The sequence below is a fragment of the Mus caroli genome, chromosome 5 (assembly GCF_900094665.2).
Source record: "Mus caroli chromosome 5, CAROLI_EIJ_v1.1, whole genome shotgun sequence".
In the NCBI taxonomy this organism is placed as follows: Eukaryota; Metazoa; Chordata; class Mammalia; order Rodentia; family Muridae; genus Mus; species Mus caroli.
This window is the reverse complement of record NC_034574.1, coordinates 37,995,859-38,023,116: the sequence shown is the minus strand read 5'-3', so window position 1 is coordinate 38,023,116 and position 27,258 is coordinate 37,995,859. Positions and strand designations below refer to the sequence as shown.

General features: G+C 41.0%; 1 protein-coding gene and 1 long non-coding RNA gene across 7 annotated transcripts in view; one reads left to right on the top strand and one right to left on the bottom strand.

The window, feature by feature from the left end:
- The window catches only part of C1qtnf7 (C1q and TNF related 7), a 101,259-nt gene that overhangs the window by 14,719 nt on the left and 59,282 nt on the right, over positions 1–27,258 (bottom strand). Inside the window, exons 1-2 of one of the 6 annotated variants that reach the window (XM_029477694.1) lie at positions 12,468–12,746; positions 10,442–10,522 (exon numbers count right to left, since the gene is read on the bottom strand). The exons of 3 other annotated variants lie outside the window; for them this stretch is intronic. The gene's annotated coding sequence lies outside the window, so the exon portion shown is untranslated. Of the gene's footprint in view, positions 1–2,085; positions 2,442–10,441; positions 10,523–12,467; positions 12,747–27,258 lie in introns of those variants that run through there. 2 more of the 6 variants (XM_029477695.1, XM_021163591.2) reach the window with 2 other exon arrangements.
- LOC110295114 overlaps positions 2,338–27,258 on the top strand; it is a 42,670-nt gene continuing 17,749 nt past the window's right edge. The window contains exons 1-4 of the long non-coding RNA XR_002378008.1: positions 2,338–2,361; positions 2,454–2,571; positions 2,664–2,735; positions 4,983–5,056. This is a non-coding gene — a long non-coding RNA (uncharacterized LOC110295114). The remainder of the gene's footprint in view (positions 2,362–2,453; positions 2,572–2,663; positions 2,736–4,982; positions 5,057–27,258) is intronic.

The window sequence follows — 27,258 nt, the reverse complement described above, 5'->3', positions numbered from 1 at the left end:
TCTTTCTAATTAAAAGTGGCAAGGTAGCGATATAACTGCACATTTACAACACCATCTCCTGAACAATCCATTTTTATCTAAGCCCAAAGTTTAAAGCATCGCAAGGAATTTGTTTGTTTTGACTGAGACTAAGCCTCATGAGTCAAAACTTTACATTATAATGATTTTGGACAGCTTGAAAAGACGTAATTTGCACAGCATAAAACTAATCAAAGTATACAACTCAATACACATTATAATCCAACCTTAGACTATATTTTAAATCTCAGGAGAAAACATTTCCATTAGCAGTTCCCTCTCCTGTGTACGCTTTCACGCATTGGCTTGAATTATGCAAATTTATGTAGAATATGTACTGACATGTTTTTTTTTTCTCCCTGCTTTTATGCTTCTTTGGTCTTAGAAAATCAAAGCTCTGCATATAATGCTAATCTCAAACAGGCCCTGAATGCTAAATGGAAATGATTTCCTATCTTAGCTTTTTCTTTAGGGATAACGAAATGACAGGTTTTTAGATTTTAAATCATGCCTTTAAAAATATGCATATAACAACAATTTTATGTAACTATGTCCTTACACTCTTTAAGGCAGGATGTAGATCAAAGTAGCATGTGATTCTTATAGTTATAGAATTCTTTCTTGCCAAACTAGCAGTAAGAAACACCTGGAGGGACATAGATTAAGTCAATGTAAAAGACTGAGCCTCCAGAATAATGTATATGTAGCTTGAGTTCTATTTATAAATAGTGTTTTTTTTTTTTTTTTTGTTCTAAGAACAAAAATTGTTATTCAGGAGAACCTAGATGCTGGAAAATAGTTCAAGGACTCAAATATGGTCAAGTAGTGTCACTTCTGGAATTAATAATTCACAAGGAATTAAGCACAGGATATAAATTGATATTTACACACTCCTGTTAAAGGCAACATCATTCCCAACTGCCCAAAAGAGCAGCCCAAGAGTTCACTAACAGATACATAAGCTATGGTACACAGATGCAGTAACCTTCAAAATCAGAAGGCACTTTGATGACTGCTACAACATGGGTTGACTTTCAAGGCACCATGATCATAAAATGCTCCAGTCAGAAAAAGGTCCGATACTAAAAAAAATCTTTTATTCAATTTTCCTAAACAAGTCATATTCACAGAGACAAAACTTTCATAATTCACAAAATGGCACAGCCTGGATTTGAACTGACATCTTGTTGGAAACACTGAATGTTCAACTATTGCTTCATGACAGAAGACTGGATTTGATTAATTCAAGTTCAAACTGCGCTTTGCCTGGAAGTCATTAGGATGATGAGAGGTGACTAGGAGGGCCAAAGCAGGACTTCTCCTTGGCTCCTGAGGTGGACATTACTCAATATCAGGATCTGTTTTAGCTTCCCTAGGAGGGGTGGCAGTGACTTTGGGACAGGATGGAGACCCGAGCTTTCTACACCATAGTTCCTTCCCTGGTGAGCCCCCTCAGCTACTTGCACCTCCCATTTTCCTGTGCAGAACTGATTTTCCGTTTGGATGAGGTTCCTTCTTCTAGACGTATTTGGATCCCCTCAAGGCCACACAACTGGTTTTAAACCTATCTGTATGCTCATTTCCCTGACAAAACATAAACTCCATCTTTCTGCCATGTACAACAAGCTAAACTACAGTAGAAGCTCAACAAAAGTTGAATGAAAAAGAAAATACATATTCATCAGGGTTTTTTTGTTTTTTTTTTTTTTTTAACAGCAGCTCATGATTTATAGTTCTGGCTGCTCTGTGTAAAGTGCTGTGATGGCCGAACAGTGCAAAAAGAAACTTGGACATTTGCAAATATTCTCATAGTCTACAGATTCACCCCAAGTCCATATCATTCACCCAAGGGTTCCTTTGTGATAGGCTGCAAGAAGAGCAATGGGCTAAAAACTATTGTTCATGGCTAAGCAGCTAGTGTTAGTCAGAAATTCGGAACTAGGTCTTCACTTCCTGGATCTTTACTGTAGAGCTACCTGCTTACTAAGTTAAAACCTCCATCATAATGAAGATGGGCCATGATAGTGACATTTGCCAAAGGTCTGAAAAAGAGAATAAACACCATACCGTGCTCTGGGAGGGTAGGTTGCTGCAGGATTCCCAGTGTACAAAAGTCAGGATCTTTCCTGAGAGCTCGGTGAAAAACTTGCTTTGGTACCAGACAGAATAGCGGGTCCAAGTTCTCAAAGATTTCCAAATAGTTGAGCTAAAAATAATCTTCTCGTTTAGTCCCAAAGAGCCAGAGGCCCTGGAAGTCATTCATCCAGTGGAGCTCAACTCAGGGATCAGTTAAAATTACGGTTTTGTTTGGGACAAGCTGTAAGTGCCGGCTTTCCTTGACTGGTGAGGTTGGAAGCTTACCATCTCTCTTGCTGTGGCCTCTTTTAAAGATTGCTTATTTAATTTTTTCCTCTTTTCATTGATTTTCCAATCAGATGGTTCCGGGAAAAAAATTACTCACTGACTGGAAATTGGTTGTTATCTTTGAGAAAAGAAGCATTTACTGCTTGGGGGATTTAAGATTGGGTCCAAAAACTATCACCCCTATTCTTGGTGAATATGGCAGGATGTTGGCCTTTTGTTCTACTACAAAAGGCAAGGACTGCAAGACTGTATTGATGTTTTCTTTGTTCTTTGTTGAGTAGACAAATGATCACATATTTTAGAAGATGGATACATCTTTTTCATATAGACAGCATTTCCTGACAAATCCGAAGGTACAATGTGTATTGCAATCAATGTTCTTGTTTCCATTTGATATGTATTTCTTATATCTCCTTGGCAACAGTGATCTGTAATGCATGATGTCATTTATGGAAATTATGTGAAAAAAATCTTGTTTTTATCCTGTTTTTCTCCTCATTCTTCTCAAGAGTAACAATTCTAAATGAAGGAAATTGTTTTCCCCCTAGAGTCTTGGTAGTGAATACTGATCACAGATTTGACCAAGAACGTGAGTCGGCTCTCACTCTGATGTAATGTGTATTACCTTGAGCTGTCCATCCACTGAGCTTGAGGTCAGGGTCCTTTAAATTTGATGACTTTCAAAACTGGAATAGCATCATAGCATGTGCGAAGTTGTAAACCTCAGGCAGGTATTTTATTTTCCAGATCAGTGTAGAATCCTAGTCATAGAGGGTGCTGATGTTTTACTTCTCATCCTCAAATAAAGTGGTTGTTCTTAGCTATTTGATAAGTTTTTCTTATAGTCCTTAATATGTACTTATAAAGTGCATTGAGTGTCAGCTACAGACAAGCTTAATTTTGTTTGACCCAGCCTCTTAATTAATTACTAGTGGTTTTTCTTTTTCTCATTTTCCTTTTTCTTAAAAAACAAACAAACAAACAAACACCCCAAAAACCGAACAAACAAAAATCCCAAAGCAAAACACTTTTAGGTGTAGTTACAAATATTTTAGGCATCAGGGAGGGGACCCTATAATGGAAAAGTACCCCAAGATGTTTTTCTCATCTTCTCCACTGAGGTAGACAGCCAGTATACCTAGGTTAGGCAGTCACGTCCTTTTCACTTGGAAAAAGGAGGAACCCAAAGACATAGGAACTGATTTTGTGTGTGTGTGAGAGAGTGTGTAAAAGTCAATGCTATAAATCTAAACAAGGTCTATTTTTAGTTTTTTTTTAAACATATGACGACTTTGATGGACTTTTCTTGCTGCCCATAGAGTAGAATAATCTCTGCTGGGGAACTTGAACTAATCTGTTGACCAGTAACTGGGGATGTGTGTTCTTTTCCATCTTGTTCCTTTGTTCACTCATTCATTCGTTTTCTCCTTTCTTCCTTTTTTCTTTCTTTTTCTTCCTCCCTTCTTCTCTTTTTTTATTTGAGATGAAGTCTCATTATGTAGCTCTGATTGTCCTAGAATTCACTATGTAGACCAGGCTAGTCTTGAACTCACAAAGGTCTGTCTGGCTGCCTCCCAAGTGCTGGGATTAGACATGTGCCACTATACCCAGCTAGTGTTTACCACATTTTATGTGCAAATATTTTTCATATCATTAAAGAATCATAGTATTTTTAACGCACAATTGATTTTTGCCGTTTCTAAAATCACTTTTCTTTTCAGGTAACTCAATACAATCTATATTTTTCTTGACTTACTTTTCTCTCCAGAGAGCATGAACTTTTGAAATGCGCTCTTAGCATCTTCAAAACTCAGGTGTGGACAATACTTTTTAGGTCTATTTCATGCAGTTATTATCATGCTTATTTCAGAAGCACTGATAAAAATTATGGGTAGAAAATGGGGCAAAGGGAGCCTTGGATTAATGCCTAAGATTCTGTTTTTACACGCTACTTGCTGCAAGGCTAGGATCTCACTCTGTTTTTTCTTAAGCGTATATTTTATTTTCCTCTCAGCTCTTGCTATTACTTTCCTGAAGGTTTTACTTGGCTTTCAATTTAATTCAGTTCAACTCATTCAAATCCACCCAATGTTCTGAGAATACCCAACAGCATCCTGGGAACCCAAGTTCTCAAGAAAGAGAAAAAGTCCAGGACAGACTGTAGTTACTAGTTTCCTCCATTCCACAATCCAGTATAGCCAGTTAGAAGCTACCAACGTGACATTTACAAAATACAAAATTGGGCAGCTGTATGCAGAATTGTCCCTCAATGGTGGGTTCATTACCCCACTGGACATACACACATACACACACACACACACACACACACACACACACACACACACACACACACACACACACACACACACACACACACACACACACACACACACACACATGCATTTTGTTAGTAAGTAGAATTGCTTTAAAAAGATGGTTCCAGATGATACTGAATGAGCTGATAACAAACTTCAGGGTCCTCAGTCCTCGCTACATTCTCTTGTCCTACTTTTACAGGTACATGCTGTAAGGAGTGTGATCTGTAATTAAGACGGCCTGCCATGTTACTGATTTTCCTCCTAGGGTGTTGCTAACTTTAGAAGACCAAGTTTCTCTGCACACAGTTTGCAGTCTTGTGGGCTTCATGGATGCAGCTCTTACCTCCTCAGCACAGGTACACTGAGCAATCTTAGAAATCAATCTTATCATTTTAGCCTCCCCATGGGCAGATTCCTGTTGACTCAAGTCCTCTCCAGTCCCTTTCTCCATTTGTTTATTTTGTCTCCTCATCACTTCTTCCTCCAGAATCTCTCCGTGATACTCTGAAGCTTTTACAAGACCCTACCTTAACCTCTCCTAACATTTGGACCTTTCTATGCACCATAACTCAATGGTTCTAAACTAGGTGTACTGAACTAGCAAACCTATGTATAAACTTTGTGTTTTTTCCCCAAAGTTCCCTGGGTGATTCTGATGGGTAGATAGGCTTTGAGAACTGTTACCTCTCACTCATCTTCTTCTTTTGATCATGCCCTCATCTTGTTGTTCTGGTACAGTATGGTACCAGGGTCAGAATGCTTACTTTATAGCAAAGTCAGAGAATTCTTATAGAATTAAAATTGAATGGAGAAGACACTATCCATCAAATTGTCCCAGAACTGTGCTTGACAAGATGTTAAGCATTTCTATTATTCTGGAATTTCAGTTGAGGAACCAAGACAGAGAAAAGCGGACCAGTAATGAGTGCCCAAGTACCTTCAGGGAGCTGATTAAAAATGAGAAGATTCTAATATGCACTCTCATTCATTTTCAACGTACAATTGACAAGAACCTAAAAGAAATCACTGAATTGGTTGGGGTGCCAGTGGGGAGAGTGCTGCTGGTAGCTCTTTTTTTTTCTTTTTTTCTGGCAACAAATGCCTGCACCTCTTTCTTTTTTTTAAAGGCATTTTTATAGATATTTTCTTCATTTGCATTTCAAATGCTATCCTTAAAGCCCCTTATACCTTCCTCCACACCCTTACCTTGTACTGTTACCTGGACTGTGAGTGAGAGGCTTACAGGCGTCTGGTCATGCACATGTGATGAAATAGCCACAGGAAGTTTGACTCCCAGCTTGAACATTTGGAAGGCAAAGGTTAACATGAGAGGAGAAGGCAGAGCAGGGCCAGCTATGGAGTAACAAGTATTCTAGGAAATAAATACCCTGGAAAGCTAGATGGGACCTGACCATCTATACCAGCCCTTTGGCTACCACAGGGCATTTCCCCCAGGACACAGAAGCTGATTTGGTTGGAGGACCTCACTGGGCATCAGCTTGGGAGTGAATTGTCCATACTAGGATGTTGTAAAGCATGAAAGTCCAAAGGGATGTCTCTGGTGACTTTACTTGACAGAGTTGACATTTGAACACTTGAGGCAGATAGCAGGTGGCAACAGCCAGGAGTGGGGTATATAGGCATCATTTACATAGTTTGATCATTTTTCTCTCATTTTCTTACCCTTTGAGCTTATTATACAAGACTCAGCGAGAGTGGGTGAGAGTTGTGGTGAGAATTAGCATCCTACATCGTGAGCTGAAGCCATGGAGAAGGAGCAGGTTTTGTAACGGATGAGTAATAGATGTTTTTAGATGATTTTCTTTAATATTGGAAGATGAGTCATTCAGACTAACTGAAGTGTTTGTGTGTCTAGTACTACCAGAAAGCTAAAGAACTTGCTTGCTAGGTCATGAAAAGATAAGGGGGGGGGGAATCAAACAACTGGTGGGAGAAAGATGAGTTTACTCCTCATTTATTTCATGCGAGGGACAGATCTTTAATCAACTCAATGTATTTTGGAGAGTGTTCCAAAGAGACAGAGAGGGATTAGAGGGTGCTTCATAGGTCAAAAGTTGATGTATGGTTCAGAGTATGTCTGCCTAAAGGAATGATATCACCTAAATATGAAGCAGGAGGAAGAGCCAACAAGCAGAGGAGCAGGAAAACACTTCCAGACCAAGAGAATACTACATCAGAACATCCAATGTAGAAGAAGATGAATAGAGGGCACTGACCAGTGTGAGTGTGATGGTGTACCTTGACCATGTATGGCTCTGCTCATCATGGGAGGTCCAGTTCTTTATCTTGGCATCTATCTACCTATCTATCTATTAGGTAGAAGCCTAGAAGGGTAGTGAGCAGTCACTTTGGGCAGATTGTTGACTTTTTTCCCTTCTGCTGCTGCTAAGGATGATGGAGGCAGAGCTGGTAGCTGCTGCCACTTTGTGCCTTTACAAAGTGGCCTAAAACAGTGAAAAGATTCAGCCTGACCTCTGACGGGGACCGATGTTTATTATAGGGAAGAAGTAGGTTCAGATGATAAAAGGGGTTAGATTTTTTTTTTTAAGGGAACACACTGGTTCATTGATGGAACAAGTATAATGACCCCTACTGTGTGTGAGGCACTGCCCCAGACCCTGGGCATGCAACTTTAAGAGAAGAAAGCAAGACTTCATTTTGAACTCAGTGGGGATTTACAGTTCCCCTGCCTTAGAATATAGCTGCCTGATTTCTTAGTTCAGACATGAAGAAATAGCATCCACAGTGTCGACTTTAACCACTTTTGCCATGTTTTCATTCTAAGACAGAACTACAGTTTGGGTCTCTTCCTGATGGCCAAGCTCTGTCCACTAAGTACAGCCTCACCAAGTCCCTACTCCTAACTTCACATGTAGAGGACACTGGCTTTTCTTTTTTTTTTTTCTGGATATGTACAAATACTCATTATTGTGAATATAACATCTATCTAGGGTTATACTCCTTATCTCTGTACAAATTATCACTTTTTATATTCAAAACATAAGTATTTTTGTAAGCAAAAATGTACAGGAAAATTCAAACTCACTTAGAAGACAAAGGGTGTGTCTAGTGAGCTCGTGTCTCCACCACCCCTCTTCTGTGCTTACGAAGGCTGATGCTGTTGGCTTGACACCCTCATACTCCTAATTGCCTTTCTCCTTCCTGTCTTTTAGTTATTTTCAAGCAAATGTTTGACATCATATTGTTTTGTCTGTAATCATTCATATGACACCCAGGATCAGTCATCATTTTGCATATCAGTAGAGTGGTTGACACCATGTAGCTCTCTTGACTCTTAAGATCCTTTAACCAAAATCGAGCATGTCCTACTTAAGTTCAAAACATCTTTAAAACACCTTTTTTCTTATAAACCACTATTTTGTACACTGAAAATTCTGAAGTGTGATTTTTATGTGGCTATCAAGATTTTTTCCATAAAACTTTCTGTGTGCTGGAAGAAGGAGTTCTTTGATAACTTATTACAGAAATTTCAGGAAAACTTGGGTTTGCTGCAGGCCCTAACTATGGGCTGTGTGTTCTGGAAAGGAAAATGGTTCTAAACTTGTCTTCAGTGCCTTGGCATGTTGAGCAAGGGTTAGGCTTCTAACAAATGTCCAAGTGTATACTTTACAAAGAAAAGATGTCATGTTGTTTCAAGAGAATTTGGGAATCATTGGAGAACAGGTCGTCCTAGAATCTTGGAATGTAAAATCTAACATGGCAAGTAGCACCACTCTGAGGGCCTTATGTGTGGATAGCTACAGACTTGAGCATGTCATCTTTGGAGTGTGCTTTTTAGTGCCTGTATATGTGTGCATGTGTGTGAAAGACCAGAGAACAGCCTTAGATGTTGTTCATCAGGTATCATCCACCTTGCTTTTGCAGACAGGATCTTTCATTGACCTGGCGCTTCCAAGTAATATTGGCTGGTTGGGTGGCAAAGCCCAGGATGGGTAAGACAAGTGATGCAACCACACAATGACATACCACTCAGCCATAGACTGATAGACAGGGCACAAGAGCAATGCCACGGGAAGGAAGGCAGCTTCCAAAGCCCACACACTGAGGTGCTGTCAGTCTGCCACCATTCCACTGAGGGCTGACAGGGGACAGAGAAGTGGAGGAAGATGGATCATGTGATTTGCCTGGCTGATTGAATTGGGTCATTGATCTGCTTCTGCCCTGGGCTGTGCTGGCTTTTAAACTTCGGGACTTGGTCTGAAATCTTTACTATCAACTCCCGGAGATTTGCCCTTCAAACTCACTGGCTTTCTAGAGTCTTTCATTGAAGATGGTGGGCAAAGGGGTGCTCTTCATCCTCTCCTTATGGACATAAGCCCACCTAGGAAATCTTTGGATCTCAGTGATAAGCACTGAAACATTATTTACTTGGGCATTTTACCTTGAGGTCTACGTCCACACAAGTCAATTTTTGATGTGGAGATTGAATTTTCTTGTTGAGAGATTGAACATTGCAGGGCGCATGTTCAGCCAAATCAAACAGGATTACTGGTACAATGTTATGGAAATAACCAAACACGTTCTTTTTGTAAAAACCAGAATTCTAATTCTAACTGTATGTATTGTGCCTATTTGTAACTGTGAATGGGTATGTGTACCTGAGTGCAGAGGCCAGAAGTGGGTGACAGATCCCCTGGATGTGGGGGGATGTATAGAGAACCAAACTCAGGTCCTTCTGGGTGAGCAGCAAGCACCCTTAACCATTGAGCAATCTCTCCTTTTTCCTCCTTTTATCCTTCTTTTCCCTTTAACTTTCTATTGATTTCTTGTGAACTTCACATCATACCCTCTCCTAACGTCATTGTTGTATACGTAGATCGGTGCATTGCTCAACCCTCATCAGAGAAATTTCTTCTTAAAGTAGATGGTAACGAATGCAGAGACCTACAACTGGAAAATGTGCAGAAAGTGGAACTTGGTCCTAACTCAGTCCCCTTCCATCAAGGCTCAGGGATCAATGCAGAAAGATTGTAAGAGCCAGAGGTTGTGGATAACCTCAAAGAAATAGTGTGTTGCAGACACAATAGGGCCTGTGCTAATATGGACTCACAGAAACTATGACAGCACATATAACCTGCACAGTTTCAAACCAGACAAAACTGACATGGAGAAGGGGGGAACAGACACAAAGTCCCACCCCTAATTAAGAAACTACTGACAACTGTTACCTTCTTGGAGAGAAATAGTCAGTTTTCTCCAATGCAGTGACACTGGGTATATCAACCACATTCCAGGCAGGACCCATGCTCAGAAATAGCTGATCAACACAAAATGGACTCAATGGTGTGTGTGTGTGTGTGTATGTGTTGTTGCTTTTGTTTGTTGTTTTTAAACTTTTGACTTTTCTTTCTTTTTTGAGAGAGAGAGAGAACGAGAGAATGTGTGTGTGTGTGTGTGTGTGAGAGAGAGGGGGGGGGAAGAACATGAAGTTGAAGTTGAAGTTGGGTGGTGGGGAGGATTTGGGAGGACTTGGGGAGGAGTAGGAATATGATAAAAATGTATATTGCATGAAAACTTTCAAAGCATAATAAACATTTAAGNGAACAAATAAAAGTACTTGCATAAAAAAGAAAATCCAGAATTCTGACCTATAGTCTTCCCAGAATCCCAGCTCCTTCTCCACATTAACCAACCTAGAAGGCCAGCTTGCAATAAATGAGAGCTGCCCTCTGACACTACACACAAGTCGCTCTGCACACCTTTTCCACACTGGCAGCTTCCAATCAGGGAGTTCTTGATATCATGTTGTCCTTCATGACACCTTCACACTCTCCTGTTGCCTTAGAGAAAACACAAAAACACTGAGCTAGCTATGCACAGCTCTGAAGGAAGATCTCTCCTCTTCCTCAGTCCTTTGTCTTCGTTTGTGATTCAATGTGTCTTTTAGCTCATCTCTTAGTTTGTGTAAATCTCTAGCAGGGATGCTGAAATTGATTTATTGGGAGGAGCCTCAGTACAAGTGAGACAACCTGCCTCTGCTTTGAAAGAACTTGAGGCTGAGTATGGGAAGACAGATTTTTGTGCATAAAGTAACCTGGTACAGATCTAGGTAAAAGACTGTACACCTTACAAAGAGAAGCCTTTTAAAATTGTGTGTGTGTGTGTGTGTGTGTGTGTGTGTGTGTGTGTGTGTGTGTGCCTGTGTGCACATGTGTGCAGGTGCACAGAGAAGCCAGGCTAGGCCATTACATCCCTAGCTGGAATTACAGGTGACTATGAGCCACCCAGACATGGGTACTAGAAAATGAGCTCTGGGCTTCTGCAAGACACCAAGTACTCTTAACCATGGAGCCATATTTCCAGCCCTGTCTTTCAACAATAACCCTTATCCATTCATTCTTACATAACCTATAATTCATATCCACCCAAGGTCTAGAGTTATGAAATTCTCAGCATATGTTGGCTGAATTAATGACTAAGTCTAACCAAATGTGATTATACAAGCAGAAAGAATATTTGATCCTGATTGAGTTTCTAGGTAACCACTCATGAGCATGTATCAAGAATGAAGGCTATAGCTTTACTTTCCATTGCCAACTGCCTGCTATCTTTCACCTGACACTTCTTCCCTGTCTTCTCCATCTCGCCAAGAATTTGCCTTCCAGTCTGTGGCTAAAGTGAAACCAAAGAGCAGACTTTAGATGGATTAATTAACAATATCACTTGGCTGCTTAAAAATTATTCTAATGATTAATTATACTTTTCGATGCAAAGAAAATGGAAATCTCTGGTGACAAAGACTACATCGTGAACAGAGGTGTTGAGAATGTAGTATTTGCTAGGCATCTGCCTACTTTATAAGTGGGTATAGAATTCACTAGGCAGTGGCTGTGTTGGAGTGCTGTTGAGATTAGGTAACTGATTTGAAAATATTTTGACTGAAATTTTGGTTGCATTTTAAGGCAATAAAGCCCTTCACAATGAGGCTGATAATGGTAACCTGTTGATAATGAAGGTAATAGCTCTCTTGTATTGTTTGTTGTGTGCTGGGCTTTGAACTCAGGACCTTTGCAGCGAGCCAGGGCCTGACTTTTGCCTTGTTTTCCTAAAAGCTGGCTAGGTCAGTGTAGCCCATTTCAACCTCCATGAGGACAAGGAAAGAGGACCTGTTTACCAGTTTAGTGCACACATGACAGGAGACTGGCCCGGGATAACCCACAAATGAATAGTATTATTCCTATTGCATATCCACGTAGGCTGAAGCTTCAGGAGGGTAACTGTTGGGCCAAGCTGAAGAGTTGAGCTTCAAGTGAAACATCCTACGGTCCCAAGTTTCCATCATAATTACTTCTCCTAAGTGTCCAACTAGATGGTGGGTGGGACACAGGCAGCCAAGAAGCGCTTCTGGGATTTTAATTCTGGCTATGCCTCAGTGGCTAGACTCAAGGAGAGGGAAAGAGGAGGATGTGCCTCCCAGGCCAACAGGGCAAGTCTGGCTTCAGAATGGCACCTGTGGGTAATGTCCCCCATGAAGGAAAATGAGAGAACCCAAAAGGGATGTGGGATCTGGGATCTCACCTCAAGCTGGGCCAGGAAACCAGCAGCCCCTGGCAGCCAGCTAACAATAACCTTTACCTTGTTAAGACTAAAAAGGAGTTGGCTGAAGAGCCTCTCATCATGCAAATGTGCCAAGGGGCCAAAGCAAAGGAAAAGAACTCAAAGTGCAAATGGAAGAAGTGTTGCTTTCCAGCCTGTAGGTGGCATTGGGTGGAATGTGAGACCTACTTTGCACTTAGCCTCCCAGAACGCTCCATCAGCCAGAGGTCTGCTTATACGTCCAGTGGGCAAGGGACAGCTCCTCCACTCGTGGACAGGGATAGTCACTGCATTGCCCATAGGTGGCTTTCAGAGAAATATGTCCATGGGCCAGAATAGGATCTATCTGAAGAGGTTTAGCCACCACCTGGAAGAAGTTTCCAAGGGAATGAGTGCATAAATATTGAGATTCCTAATATGAAGACATAAAATAACACCCGTTCATGCAGCACATCATTTATAGTAGAGACAGTGAATCCTGGTCACTCAGAGAAGTAAGAAATAGGCTTTGTCATCGTTTTGCTGCTGTGTAGAAACTGAGGCTTCTAAATAAGAGAAACAGCCCACTGCCTTGCAGCTCTGTAGGGATAGATATAACACAGCAACCTCAGCTTTTCAGACCCCGCTCTGTAGTTCAAGATGAAGGAAGTGATGACTTCAGACACTTCATAAAAAGTGACTCACCTGATGCACAGTACATAGTAGGTGCTCAACAAATCTTAAATGTGTTACCATTGCACTATAGCTTTGGCTATTAGCCTTGACTAAGCACTCTTTTCTGTCTGTGTTCTTTCTGCCTATCTCTCTCTTCTGAAAATCATTCAGAAGCCACACTCTTCGTCTGCAGAGAGTTACTCAATGATAATACCTAGAGTCTAGATTCTACACAATGACAATTTCATGACAGTATGTATGAAGAGAGTAACAATAATGGTGATGGTTTAAATGTATTGTTTTTAATAATAATGATGATGATGATAATGTTAATAATTCACTGAATTCATTTCTTTCCATCAATCTCAATCTCAAGTCTTTTCAAATGCTTTGGTATTTCTACATGTCTGTCCCAATAGTGGGAGACACATGTTCTCTGCTTGGCCTCTTGTTAAGAACACGTGAGGCCTCTTGGCACATGGGCCTGTGAATGGCAGCCAAGCTGTCCTAGACCCAACAAAGGCACATTTAGCAGCATGCGGTATCTCTTGCATGAACAATCTTTTCAGCCAAAACAATGTCTTTACAGACTATGTCATCATGGGGGAGAGTGGGAAACCCAACAAGCACTCACAGTGTGCCAGGGAAGATGACTGGGCATCATGGCCTGGCAGAGACAAAACCAAGGAATGTTCTTTTGGAGTCTGGATTAGCAGACTCTTCTTGCTTTCCTCTGCTCATGAACATCTCTTTGTGGCCATGGAGGGGGGCGGGTGGTGGAGTGATACCAGGTGGCTTTAGGCCAAAGTCATTATTGTCAGTCATGAGACCTAGGACAGAGGATTTATGTTATAGCTCTCTCTTCTGGGAATAGTATTCTTTCCCATAAATTGAATGTTTAAAATACCCAAACCATAGTGGTGTGTGTGTGTGTGTGTGTGTGTGTGTGTGTGTGTGTATGTGTGTGTGCACGTGTGCGTGTGTGCTTTTACTCCTAAAACTTTTTATTAACATTTTATGAAGTTTTTGATAAAAATACATATATGGCCTTTTTTACCTCAATGCTTATTTTCTACGAGCACAGATCGAGCATAATTGCCATAGGGAATTAACCACATTTTACTTTAAAGGCATTCTCTTTAAATAAAATTTATAATAAGGACAAGGTACAAAGATTTATATCTATAGTTCTATCTTTCAGATAACCACCATTGTCATTTTGTATTTTTTTGTCTATTTGTGTGTGTGTGTGTGTGTGTGTGTGTGTGTATAGTTCATTCAAAAGCTTTTACTATCTTGGTACATTGTGTTCTCTTTCTCTTTAACTTAATAGTATATCATAAGGACTCTTTTTTTAAATTAGTTTTAGAGACAAACAATATCCATAAAGTAGTAATTTTGTAATTTATTTGATATTATTTTCTATGATTGCACAGTGAAGCTTTCTTTCTTTCCTGGTCTGAATGAGATTGCAGTAAATATTTTTGTGCACAAGACTTCATCCATATTTAGAATAGTTTCTTTGGGATAGTTTCCCAGAAGTGGAATTACTGGGTCAAAAGGGTCGCATGTTTTATGTCCGTCTTGGTACATGCTGCCAAATAGCTGTTGCAAATAGCTGTGTGAATTTACACTGCCCCATTCTTGCATAAAAACAAAACCCAGGGAATCGTCTGTCCACATCAGGTACCCTTGTCCCTGAAGCACTGACAGAGCTGTAGCATAATTTGGAAATCACCACCACAGTGACACTAATCCTCACTGAGGGGGACATCCAGGCTTGTTCCACAGGACTCTGGCAATTGTGCCCTCCCTGAGTTAGCATCTCCTAAGTCATTTCTCCTGCATACCCCAAATAGTACTCAACCTCAGTAGAGGGCAGGCCCTGATCATTTGTAACCTCACACAGCTCATACAATGCCTGACCCACGGCAGGTGTGTAGGAAGAATTGGATATAGGCAAGGATAGGACTCACCACTTAGGGCAGTGTTTGTCAACGCTCCTATTGCTGGGGCCCTTCAGTATACTCCCTCATGTGTGGTGACCCCCAATCATAAAGTTATTTTTGTTGCTACTTCACAAATGTAATTTTGCTACTGTTATGAATCGTGATGTAAGTATCTGTGTTTTCAGATGGTCTTAGATGGTCCTTGTGAAATGGTCATTTGACCCCAAAGGGGTTGTAAACCATAGATTGAGAACTGCTGGCTTAGGGGATATTACTATGTCATTCTTGGATCTGAGCCACAACTCTACCATTACATAGTGCATTGAACACAGCTGGCCTTGTGTTATGTTATGTTATGCTATATTGTCTTGTGTTGTTTTGTATAGTGTTGTGTTTTATTTTTATTTTATACACATTGGCTGAATGTGTGAAGGAATTGGATCCCCTGGAACAGGAGTTACACACAGTTGTGAGCTGCCATGTGGGTGCTGGGAATCGAACCTGGGTCCTCTGAAAGAGCAGCCAGTGCTCTTAACCTCTGAGCTATCTCTCCAGCCCCTATATGTGTTTTCCTTAAATAAAAATTATTTACTTAAGTCATATGCACATGTGTGAGGATGGACGAGTGCAGGTTCCCACTGAGGCCAAAAGTGTTGGATTCTGATGGAGCTGAAGTTATAGGAAGTTATGAGATGCCTGATATGGGAGCTAGGAATTAAACTTCAGTCCTCTGGAAGAGCAGCATGTGTTCTTAACTGCTGAGCCACCTTTCAAAGTAACAACCCCACAGCCTTCCTTGTGGTCAAGAAGCCACATGACTGCTCATGATTCTGACGGCATGCCTTCCTCACAATAATGGACTATATCTCCTCTAGAACTATAAGCCAAAGTAAACCCTTTCTCCATTGGGTTGTTTTATCAGAATATTTTATTACAGCAACAGGGAAGGAACCAATACTATAATGACTGCGAACAAGTCAGTGTAGAGTTGAGTTTTGTTTATCAGTATGGTTACTGTCTACTGTACTACACCCAAAACCACATGATAGCATGTCCACTCCATCTCCCTTGTATAGATGAAGCAACACAGCACCACATAATATAGTACAATGTAACATGACATAACACAACAGAACACTACACAACAGAACCAAAATATAACATAACATTACATAACACAACACAACACTATACAACATAACCATAACATAATATAACATAAAATAGCAACACAACACAGCACAACATAACCATAATATAACATAACACAAAATGACATAACACAACATACTACATAACATAGTGTAACATTATATTACATAATACAACACAGTACTACACAACATAATATATTACATTACACAACACTATATAACAACCATAGCATTACACAGCACAACCTAATACTATGTAACATAACATTACTACATCACAACACAATGTGGCACAGCACAACACAATGCAGCATAACAAAGCCAGCTGTGTCCAACGCACTATGCAATGGGAGAACCATGCTCAGATCCAGCTATGTGGATGATGAGCTCGTGTGTGAGCACCTGTACCCCCCTCTAGGCTTGAACACTATGGAAGCCAGGTTGTTGCTTGTAGTGTCACAGAACTGAAGCCAGGGCATGAGGCAATAGGCAGCAGGTAAGTGAACCTTAGTCAAAGTCAATCCATCTGTGTAATAGAGTATGATTGAGTCATAGGAAGGATCGGACTACTGACATATACTGTACTGTGAACAAATACTGTCCTATTATGTGATTCTCCTAGTAAAATAATAAACAAATAAGAATGTATAGGAATGGAACACTTCAGCTTCAGGATAAAGGTTACCTAAGGTCAGGGAAAGAGTAGAAGGTGAACCATTTTCAGCCAACTCTGTGACTTCCAGTCTCTCCTTCCCGGCTCCTCTGCCTTCTTCTGCCCTCCGTTCTCCTTCTCTCCCCATCCTCCCCTCCTCTTTCAGCAGCTCCCCTCTTTTCCTGTTCTCCTCCCTGCTCTCCCTCCTGTCCTCTCCTAGTTCTTCTGTTTATAGTTTATTTTGTTACTTGTTGTTTTTGTTTTCTTGGTATGGAGTTCAGGGTAGCCTGGACTTGTGACCTAGCTTTTTGCATACTAGGATTATAGGTAGTACCAACAGGCCTGGCTCAAAATGAAGTAATTTTAGCAACTTTTACTTTGGTAAAAACCCAGAGTTTTGCTTTGGTAAAAACCCAGAAAATTGTAAAAGCCTGCTGTTTATATTGTTAGCATTTCATTTTAAGAAAACGTTACAGAGGCATGGTAAATGCTGTGTGTATAAGTTCATTGACCACAGCGAGACCCTGTTGATTTATTTATTTTTCTTACCTGTTGTTAATGATTTCTGATGCAATTCAGGATTAAGTCAAATGCATGTCAATAAAAGAGCTATCTTGCATCTATGAAAAGTATAATGTCAAAATGTTAATGACAAAATCGGGTAATTATAATAAGCCATTTAAGGAAGAGTGTTGGTTCCCAAGGACCCTGGGAGCAGTCATCCTGGCCTAAAAATAATACATGTCTGAGACAGAAAGATGAGAGGATCCAATGACAGAATGGTAATATGCCTCTATTGCTATATGACAGGTGATGTCTATCATTTCAATTGTGTTTTTCTCATTTACTACAAGGGACAATAGACACACTGCTTTTAGACTTAGAAGACCATCAATAAATGTTCTATCAAATGAGAACCAACTATACCCAGTCAGTACACAATACTCTGAAGGAAGAAAAGAAATAAATGCTAATAACACTAAAAACTTTATTTTCCTGGTGCTTTCCTTCTTCTTGACTTACCCCTAACCTTCCTCCCTGCTTTGATTCTTAAATGCACAGTTTTAGTGCCTTTTTCTGGCTGATGCCACACTTAAGCATTTGGTTCAAGACCAAATTCCCTCCTACACTTTCTCATTGAGGAATTTGAAAGCAATGAGTCTTGGATCATAGGCATCTTGGAAGGGTCGAGAGTTTAGACTTATTGTGTGAAAAGATGTATTTGTTCAGTTGAGCAAGTGTGAAACAATGCTTTCAGCACCTCAACTCATCTTAGCGGCCCGAGTGACGTAAGGCTTCTCTTGTTCATGTTTTATGATGTTTGGTTTTAAGGCATTGGCCCCTTGCTTTCTGTCAACCAGAAACGAGTCTGGAGTACGGAAAGTGTGTTGAATTTTATCCCAAGCCCAGTTTGTTTTTTAATCATCAGCTGGAATTCCATGATGGCTATGTCCAAAATATTTTGCGAGTTCATAAAAATATTTATGTTAGTAGAAAAAAAAAAACAACTAGAACAGTAGACAGAGTGGCTGACACTGTGTTTTGTTAAAGAAGTCTTGGTAGAGCAATTTAATGGTGGCTACGAGACTTTCATCACAGTGAGGAAACAGAGGGGTTCTAAATTTAGGGCACAGGTTACAAAATCTAAAGGAGGCAAAACGAAAGGATTTTCTATTCGGGTAGGGGAAACTTCAGGCTGATTTATAACAGCTGGGATGTGGGCACAAGTTTCTCCTAATCACTCCAGAGCTAGAGTTAAAACTACTCTCACTGAAGGAATGCTAGGACCTTCTTTGGCTTTAATCAAGCTTTGTGAGTACAGGATGTCATAGGCCAAAGCTTATATTGTAAGCACAAAACTACACATACACACACACACACACACACACACACACACACACACACACTCACCAAGCACACCTGCATGTGATTTTATATGAAAAAAAAACTGTAAAAACAAAATAACTTTGTATATGGAAGACAACACACAGGGAAGAAAGAAACACAATACAATATTACTTGTTGTTTTGTTAGGATTCTGGAAATATGCTGCAACTTTCTGTTTGCTGAAATTCTTGTTGACTGTGATTTTCTTTCCCAAGGATTCAACCACTCATTCAATACACAGGCTAAACTTAGAGGCTTAGAGACTGACAAATAGAGCACCTGTGTGCCTTGAAAATCTCCTAGGGCTCTAGGCCAGAGACCAACAGGACAGGAGTAACCTGTTACTTCAAGGGAGCTGAGGTCCATGTACAAAATGCAAAGGCAATGATGATTGTCACTGTTGGCTGATCGTCAGAACTGAACAGCAAGGAATGCTCATACTTACAGCGTTACCTGCACATAAAAGTACGGTGTCTTTCAGACTCTATGCCATTTCTGTTAGTTAAATGTGTATAAAGAATGGGTCTAAAATATAGACACATTGGCTATGAAAGTCAATCTCAACTGTCAATTTGTTTAGGTCTTGAATTCACTGGAAGGTGAGGCTAAGTGATTATGGTGACTATGGGGATTATTTTAACTGTGTAAATGGAGGATGGAAGACATTCTCACTGCGGCATCATTTTCTGGCCTCTATAAACAAAGAAGGGAATCATTCATGCACTCAGCTAACTATGATGCAATGTGGCCTGCAGCCAGCTTTTTGAAGTTCCTGCTGCCTCGACTTTCCTGCCTTTGAACTGTAAGCTGGAACAGGTCCTTTATCCCTTGAGTTGCTTTTCTCAAGGCATTTATAACAGCAATAGGAAAGGTAGCTGAGATACCCACATTAGGGTTGTGGCTTTGCAGCTTGTCACACTGAGAAGTGTAACCAATCCTCTTTGCATCTTTATATCTACCCACAGAGCTCCGCAGCTAGGTGCACCTTTTGAATTCTGCTAAAATGAAGCAGTGTTATGTCATTCTACCATTTTAAATAAATAATCTCTCGAGACCCTTTTGCCTTTGGCTGATGTGTGTTCATCAGAGAGTAATGGAGCAGTGAAAAGCTTAACACACAGCCAGTTTTTAAAAAGTGAGTGCAGGCTCTGGATTATGTCTGGAGGGCTTTCCCAAAAATTATGCATGTGCTTGGCCATGCTGCTGTTTGTTTTGGCTGCTGAGGAGGTTTTTTTTCCCCACATGCATTTATTCAGTTTTAGCATCCATCCTCCCCATGATGCAATGGTTATGTCTGTTTGTGTTGGTTATTTCTGGGACAAAGGAGTGTTTCTGATTTCTTACATAAACACTTACCTAGTTCTTGTTCCATGCCTCTCCTGCACTCATAACTGGCATAGCAACAGATGAGATCTTTTCCTTTGTGGGGAGGGTCATGACAGACCAGACAGGTAGCCTGGAGATGACCGACAGGCTGATACTTGCTGTAGTTCTAACACTGTAGATTTCTGCTCCCTTGGGTTTGTGTATTTCCCATGAGCCTACTCTCTCCGACTGGGCAGGCTTATACCACCTGACCTGGTTCCTTGGTGTCGTTGAGAAGTGTTAATTTTGATCAAATTTGGTTTCTGTTTTCCTGGCAGGGTGGACAATGCCTATACACTGGAGTTAAGGCTGTGTGTGTCCTAGTCACAGGCCTGATGCAACCCCAGAGAGTCACTAAATGAGTAGGAGCTCAGGATTTCTCATCTCTGTTTCAGGGACAAGGCTCTTGCAATCTTGTTTGGGTTGTCATGACAATAAATAATGAGCTAAGGTAAATTATGCATGTGGAACCATCAGGGGTTTGAATGCTGAGGGGATTAACGCATGCCCTTTAAATGTGTTCTCTGTCCCCTGCTTCTGGCTAAGGTGAGAGGATCAGAATTATAATTGTTGCATTGCTATTTCTGTTGCAAGCAGACTCCTGAGGAAAGTGGTCCTGCAGGGACACTGTTATAATTGCAGCTTGTTCTTTGAGCTCTATTTGTTTCCTACCTCTGAAAGGCCAAATTAAGACCCTCACAAAGCTGCCTGCACAAAGCCATCTTCATCCCAAAACACAGCCCTTGTAAAATATATGATCTTATAGCAAAAGGGTCCTCACACGGACTCTCTGAGTTGGCCCAGTAATGTAGACACAGGGATCCTGCTAAGAGGAGTAGATAAGAAAGTGTGACATGAAGATGGATGCAGAGAGGAGAAGAGAGGAAAGATGTTTGCACTGTCAACTTTGAAGATGAGGGAAGAGCCACGCACTGAACAGTGCAGGCAGCCCCTGGTGGACTGAATAGGTAAGACGTTGCCTTCTTCTCTAGAGCTTCTTCCAACAGGAACACAGTCCTGAGAACCCATCAAGCACTTCACAATGACTGTACTGCTTTAAGCTACTAAATTTGTAATTTAGATATACAGGGATTAGTCTGGGGTAGAACTCATTATGGAACACAGATTGGCACTGAACTTGCTCTAATCATTCTGCCCTACTCTCTCCAGTACTGAAATTACGTGTGTGAGTCACCATACTTAGCTAAATTTGGTATTGTAGTGATAAAAACGGACATGCCAGGTAAAACCCAGACACCAAGAGACCTTGCCCGAGCTATAGGCAACAGCAAGAATCTATTCTCTAGGGCTCACTAAGAATTTTGTTTTGTGTATGTGTGTATATGTGTGGTGCAAGAGATCGAATTCAGGTCCTCAAGGGTTTTAGGTAAGCCTGCTACCACTAAATTGCACCCTAGGCTACCGTACTCACCAAATACCAATAGTCATCAATGTATGGTAGTTTTTATGGAAATGAATTTACTGTTTCCTTCAGATAATAGAAGATAACCATATGATTGCTACTAAAGCATGGGTAGAAATGATCAAATAGCCATCAAATACCATCAGGGAAGAACTTTAGATGTATACATATTCAGCTCACATTGTGGAGAGTTTCTTTCAGTGGCATTCAATGACAGTATGTTGTCCTTCCTGTCTAGACATGGGTTGAGAAGTGTAATTTGTATGACAGGAAGAGATGGTTTCCCAAACCCTACTTTGTATGTTGGGTATAATTAACCATAGATAGAGAAGTTTTAGCAGCCAGATAAAGTGCTGACTTTTGCCGTTCAGTGTGTCTCTGGTAAATTTTAGAGCGCCTTATGGCAGCTTTGTGTGAATTCTGTGGCTGGTCGCTCTGAAGGAAGAAGCACACTCACATGAAATATTGGCTGTTCCCTAGTGTAATTTTTTAAATCAAATGCAAATCTAGACTAAGGGATAAATTCTTAATTACCCATACACACAAATGTTGATTACAGGATTATTGAAAAATAAGAGAAAAACATTGAAATAAAATAGCAAACTGTTAGCTAGTTGGTCATTGGTTGCTGATCACTGGAGTATTATGCAACTAGTCAAGACATGCAAACTTTATATGTCCCAGTACAGGGGAACACCAGGGCCAAAAAGTGGGAATGGGTGGGTAGGGGAGTGGGGGGGAAGGTATGAGGGACTTTTGGGATAGCATTGGAAATGTAATTGAGGAAAATATCTAATAAAAATATTTAAAAAAAGACTTTGCCATAATAAGGAAACTATTTCAATATAATGTGAAGAGGAACAGTGGGAAGCAAGGTTATTTGCATTGTAATGTTGATGCCTGTAGCTCACATACAAACAGAGTTTATAGGAAAATCCTGACATGCATCTGTGAAGGTGGCAGAGTCATGGCTGATTGCTTTTCCTTTTCTTTGCTTTCCAAATACTTAGCAATCTAGCCATTTACATCTGTAAGGGAAAGTTAACTAAATGAAAACATAAAGCAGTAAGCCAAAACTTCCGATTTGTGTGGAAATCCACATAAATCCAGGAAAAGAATGTGCACACTTGCAACTCTAAATTACAATGCCCAGGGCGCTCTAATTTATGTGACACACTGTGATGACAGGAAGGCCAGGGGAGGAAGCCTGACATCAGCACTCTAGTGTGGCGTGGAAACTGCTCTGGTAAGAATGCTTTCTGCCTTTCAGTAGACTGATTGGGTTACATAAGGCATGAAAGACTTTAGCATCATCAAAGAGTTCTATTCTGATCACGTTAACAACCTCTTTTCCAGTAGAAGGATGAGGAAGTGTCCTATCACGGACTTACTGAGCATTTACTATGTGCTGTGCTGTGTTCAAGGCTTATGCTCACCACCCCGATCGGCCTTCATGCATTGCTTTCTAGGTGTTATGGTTTCAATCCAGAATGTTCTGAACAGGGTTACATTTTAATTATTTGCTCCCCAGCTGGTGGAGACAATTTTGGAGGTTGTGGAGAATTTGAGAGGTACGAGAGACTAGGTGTCTGTTACTGTCTCTGGCTTCTTTCTGTTTCACTGTCCACATCCTGGTTGGCTGCTGTGACATAACTAACTCTTACGGTGACAAAAGGAACTAATGCAGAAGCTGGGCTCCAGGAGCAAATCCTCAGTGTGGTGAAGATGACCAAGCGCATTTAAACCTTTGGAGCTACTTTGTGGGGGTAATGTGGAAGATTTGATGATGTAGTCTAGGAAAGCTCTTGTATGCTCTAGGCAGTGCTTAATGGGTCATCTTCATGAGAACTTGGGTTACCAGCATGCCGTAGATGAATGTGCTCACTCATAGATGAGACTGTGCTCACAAGGTTTCAGATAGTAACATGGACTCTATCAGAAGGATTCTTGGAGGCTTTGCTTTCTGCTTCCTGATTGGCTGCCATGATGTGACCTGGAGTAATCTCAGTGTTTTGCTGCTTCTGTGGATTGGTGTCACTCCTCCATCCTCATGGTGATGGGCTATATCCTTTAGAACTGAGGTCAGATAAGCCTCTGTTCCTTTAAGTTGCTTCTGTCAGGTACTTTGTCATAGGAATGAGAAAAGAAATGACCATGGTGCATCTTATTTCATAGATGTCACGCATGAGATGTTTATGAAAGTGAACAAAATATGCACAAGGTTATCCATGGGCTGGCTCAAGAGGTGTGCTGTCGGGTTCTGCCGCTCACTGTCTCATGTAGGAGCTCAGGCTGAACAGAACACCCCAAGTCCCCTGTGGAATTTGGACTGTGCTCTGTTATTTAGAGGACCTAGAGGTCTTGACAGAGTCATAGCTCCCTATTGTGGATGTGTACATGCACAATTATTTTTGTTGAAAGAAAATCTATGCCATAAAAGCAACACAGTATGCCTCTTCCCTTCACGTCATCTCTTGTTTTCTAGGTATCTTATTGAAGGAATACTATGTTGCGGTAAATCTCCAACCCAAATATGCCTGGGCAATGAAAACACTATACAATTAGTATGAATACATGCTGTGCACCTAGATTGAGCAGATCTACCACTACACTACCATCTTCCACATCTATGAGACCCCTTAGAACTTGCGGTTTCTCCAGGCCATGTGCTTTTGCTCTGCTTTTCTTCTTCCTCCTCCTCCTCTGTGTCCTCTCCCTCTTCCATTTTCTCCCTCTTCTCTTTCCTCACTTTCTGCTCCACCTTCCCTTTTATTTGCCCAATCATCAGCTCTCCTTTATTTTACAAATTAAGGTGGGAAGCAGGTTTACAGGAAATCACCTGAGTGCTGGCTCATTCCTTGCTCGTAACCCCTCACAGGAGAACAGAATTAACATCAAATATAATGTTTGTCTGCAACACTTCTAGTGTAAATAGAAGCACTAAATAGATACAGGTAGATACCAGGAACCCAGGCACAAGAATTCAAAAGACTTGGATTCTTTTAAGTTTTCCCAGCAAGGGGAGTTTTATTTTTATACTTTAAAACAAGTTTCCCAGATAATTTAAACCTGGAGCCTGGTGCTGAGAACCACTGAGCTAAACGTCGCAGTGACTAAAACAGTCACACCATTCCCATGAGCACTATTTTAGGTCTATACAGCCACTTAGGGATAGATATGTTTGGTAAAAGGAGAGAATTTTTCCTTGGATTTTGCCAAATTTCATAATTTTAGAGTGGTGCATCTTAACGGGAGTGACACTGAGAGTCAGTCTGAAGAGCCTGTCTGGGAAGAGTTTGGGAGATAGATGACATCTCAGTGGACTTTGGTTGTTGTGTTTAGCTGTCATAGTCACAATCTAGGAGCCCAGATCACTGTTTGGCCTTCAGGTAGGTGGGGCTGGAGTAGGGGAGGAAGAGGGAGCAGGAGGTGAGGGAGGAAGAAGAGTGTGTTTGATGAAGTCACTAATTCTGTCACTAGGATTCCACCCTCAGGCCCCCCTCTAGCCCTAACATCTTTGTCTTCATGGAGGTTGGTGCTTAAACATAAAAGTCTAGTCTATGGGAAGCACAAATGTTCGATCCATGACATTGTCACTTCCCTCTCGGAGCTATGAGGGAAACTGAAGGGGCCAGCTCAGTGGTATCCAAAATGCACCCCCCCCCCACTCCCCCTGGAGTCTGAAATCTTCTTTGGTGTTGAGATCAAGGAATGCTGCCGACTGAACAGAGAGGCTTCGGACTCACTAGCTTCCCCTTTGATAGATCTCATTCTACAGGATTTTGTTTTAAATCTGCACATGTCTACCTCTGCTTATGTGCGTTTTATCGATATTTTAATAGTAATTCAGCTCCAGAGTCTTCAGGGTTCCCATTTCTCTGCTGTTGCTCTTTGTCTTTTGTAGGACCTAATCAAGGCTAATCAAAATCATTTGATTTCTCCTCGGATTCAGACTTGTAGTCAAAGGAATGGGTGGAGAACAGTAGCCAGGGCAAGTGCCTGGCACACGGATTAGTCTGCTGACCAAGAGGTCTCCCACAGACACAGTCAGTCCTGAGGCTGACGCTATAGAGTAGAAGCAACCATAGTGCAGGGACTAAGCAAGGTCGTAGGAATCAAGCAGAACATTCTATCTACTCTACAAGAGAAAAACTGTCATTTGCAGCAGCTTTGGAGGATAAGGGAGTTTGGTACTGGGTATTGCTCCAAGAGGCATTCAGACCATGGATAATTTCCTAGATCTACACTGTGTTTTAGTTCTTCACATTAGAGGCTGTTTAGGCCTATGATAGTTGTACTATTGATGATACCCCTAGAGGATTTTAAACCCATAACTGGCTGAGCCTCTCAAACATTTGTGTATTCTTGGACAAATATGTAGAAGCATCCCTCTTATTACAAGGAAAGACTTGGGTGGATAGGATTTTGATCACACTGGAGGCATAGACTTTAACATGAGGATCCCAATTTAGTTGTTTAAATTTGGAGAAATCTTTCCCAAATTAAAGCATTAATCAGAAAAAAATGTAGATAACAAAAAGAAAATAACAGAAGCCAGCTGTCACAGTACCACCCCTAAGTGACCTCGTTATCATTTGGGGATCTGCATCTAGAACGATGTATATAATCTCCTGCAGTATTACTTTTCTGTGTTCTGTTCTCTGAAGGATTATCATGCAATAAGACATAATTTGCAACATAATTTTAAAATCATATCAAATGGACATGTTGAAATTGTTTTCATTAATCCCTGTTTTGGGATGTTCAGTTGTCTTTAATTTTTGATTTTTTACCAATGACATTGCAATGAGCATCCCTCTAGGGAAATGCACCGTTTTTCAATTAGGAAGCTGGAAGCTGGCAGCTCTCATGCTCAACCCCACCCTCTCACTTCTTCTAACTCCTCCAACTTCCCTTGCTCCTTGATTTCTCTTCCTAGATGAGCTGAGGGCTCCTTTGAGGGCAGTGAGCAACCACCATTTTTTGTTTGTTTGCTTATTTGTTTTCTTTTCCTCCTTTGTGGTATTCCCGCCTGTGGAAGCTGTATGTTTGTAGTGGTAAGTGTTGACCATGCATTTGTATGGTGTGTTGCTGGTCCTGGTCTGATCATTTGCATCTGGGCTTTTAGATCTGCTCTTTTCCCTCCCTCCCCTTCTCCCTCATTTAACTGAACATTTAGTATATGAAGCAGGGATACAGGTGCTGGGAAAATAGTGGAAAATACAACAAATGAAAGCCTTGAGTGAATAGACTTCCAGAGTGATAACAGATACAGATAAAAGAGCCAGCAGCCTGCTGATTTCAATCATCTGCAGTTCTGCAAAGACTAGACAGATGCTTTGGTGGCACAGGGTGGAAAGAGGATGAACAGCTAGTGTGTATAGGGGGAAGTAGGGCTAGACGCAGGTTTCTTTGAGATGGGAATCTGTGAGGTGACATCTACATCTGGCAAAGGTGCCACCCTTGAACATCTGGGTGTGAAGTTTCTGCAGAAACTTGCAACTGAAGGTCACAGGGAAAGAAAGATCACAGCAAGAAGAAGAGAAAATCAGAGGAGAGAGCCAGGGACAGGGTGTTAGAAAACAGTGGGCTGGATGGGAACCAACTTGTGCCTGTCTTCAAGGCCCTGGAGGAAGTTTGGCTTTTATTAGATGTTTGATGGATTCATCTTGAATGAAGCAAGAGAGGGCCATGTCCTGGGTTTTATTTTTAAAAAAGCACTCTGCTCAATTTTTATCTTCCACCTTTAACAGGTGAAGAGCAACTCTTCAGGAGACACCTGCTAGCAGATTTGTAGACCAGGATGGCTTTGAACTCATAGAGGTCTACCTACCTCTGCCTCCCCAGATTAAAGATATGTGCCACCACACCCAGCTGGTCCAGGCCTCTTTTTGTG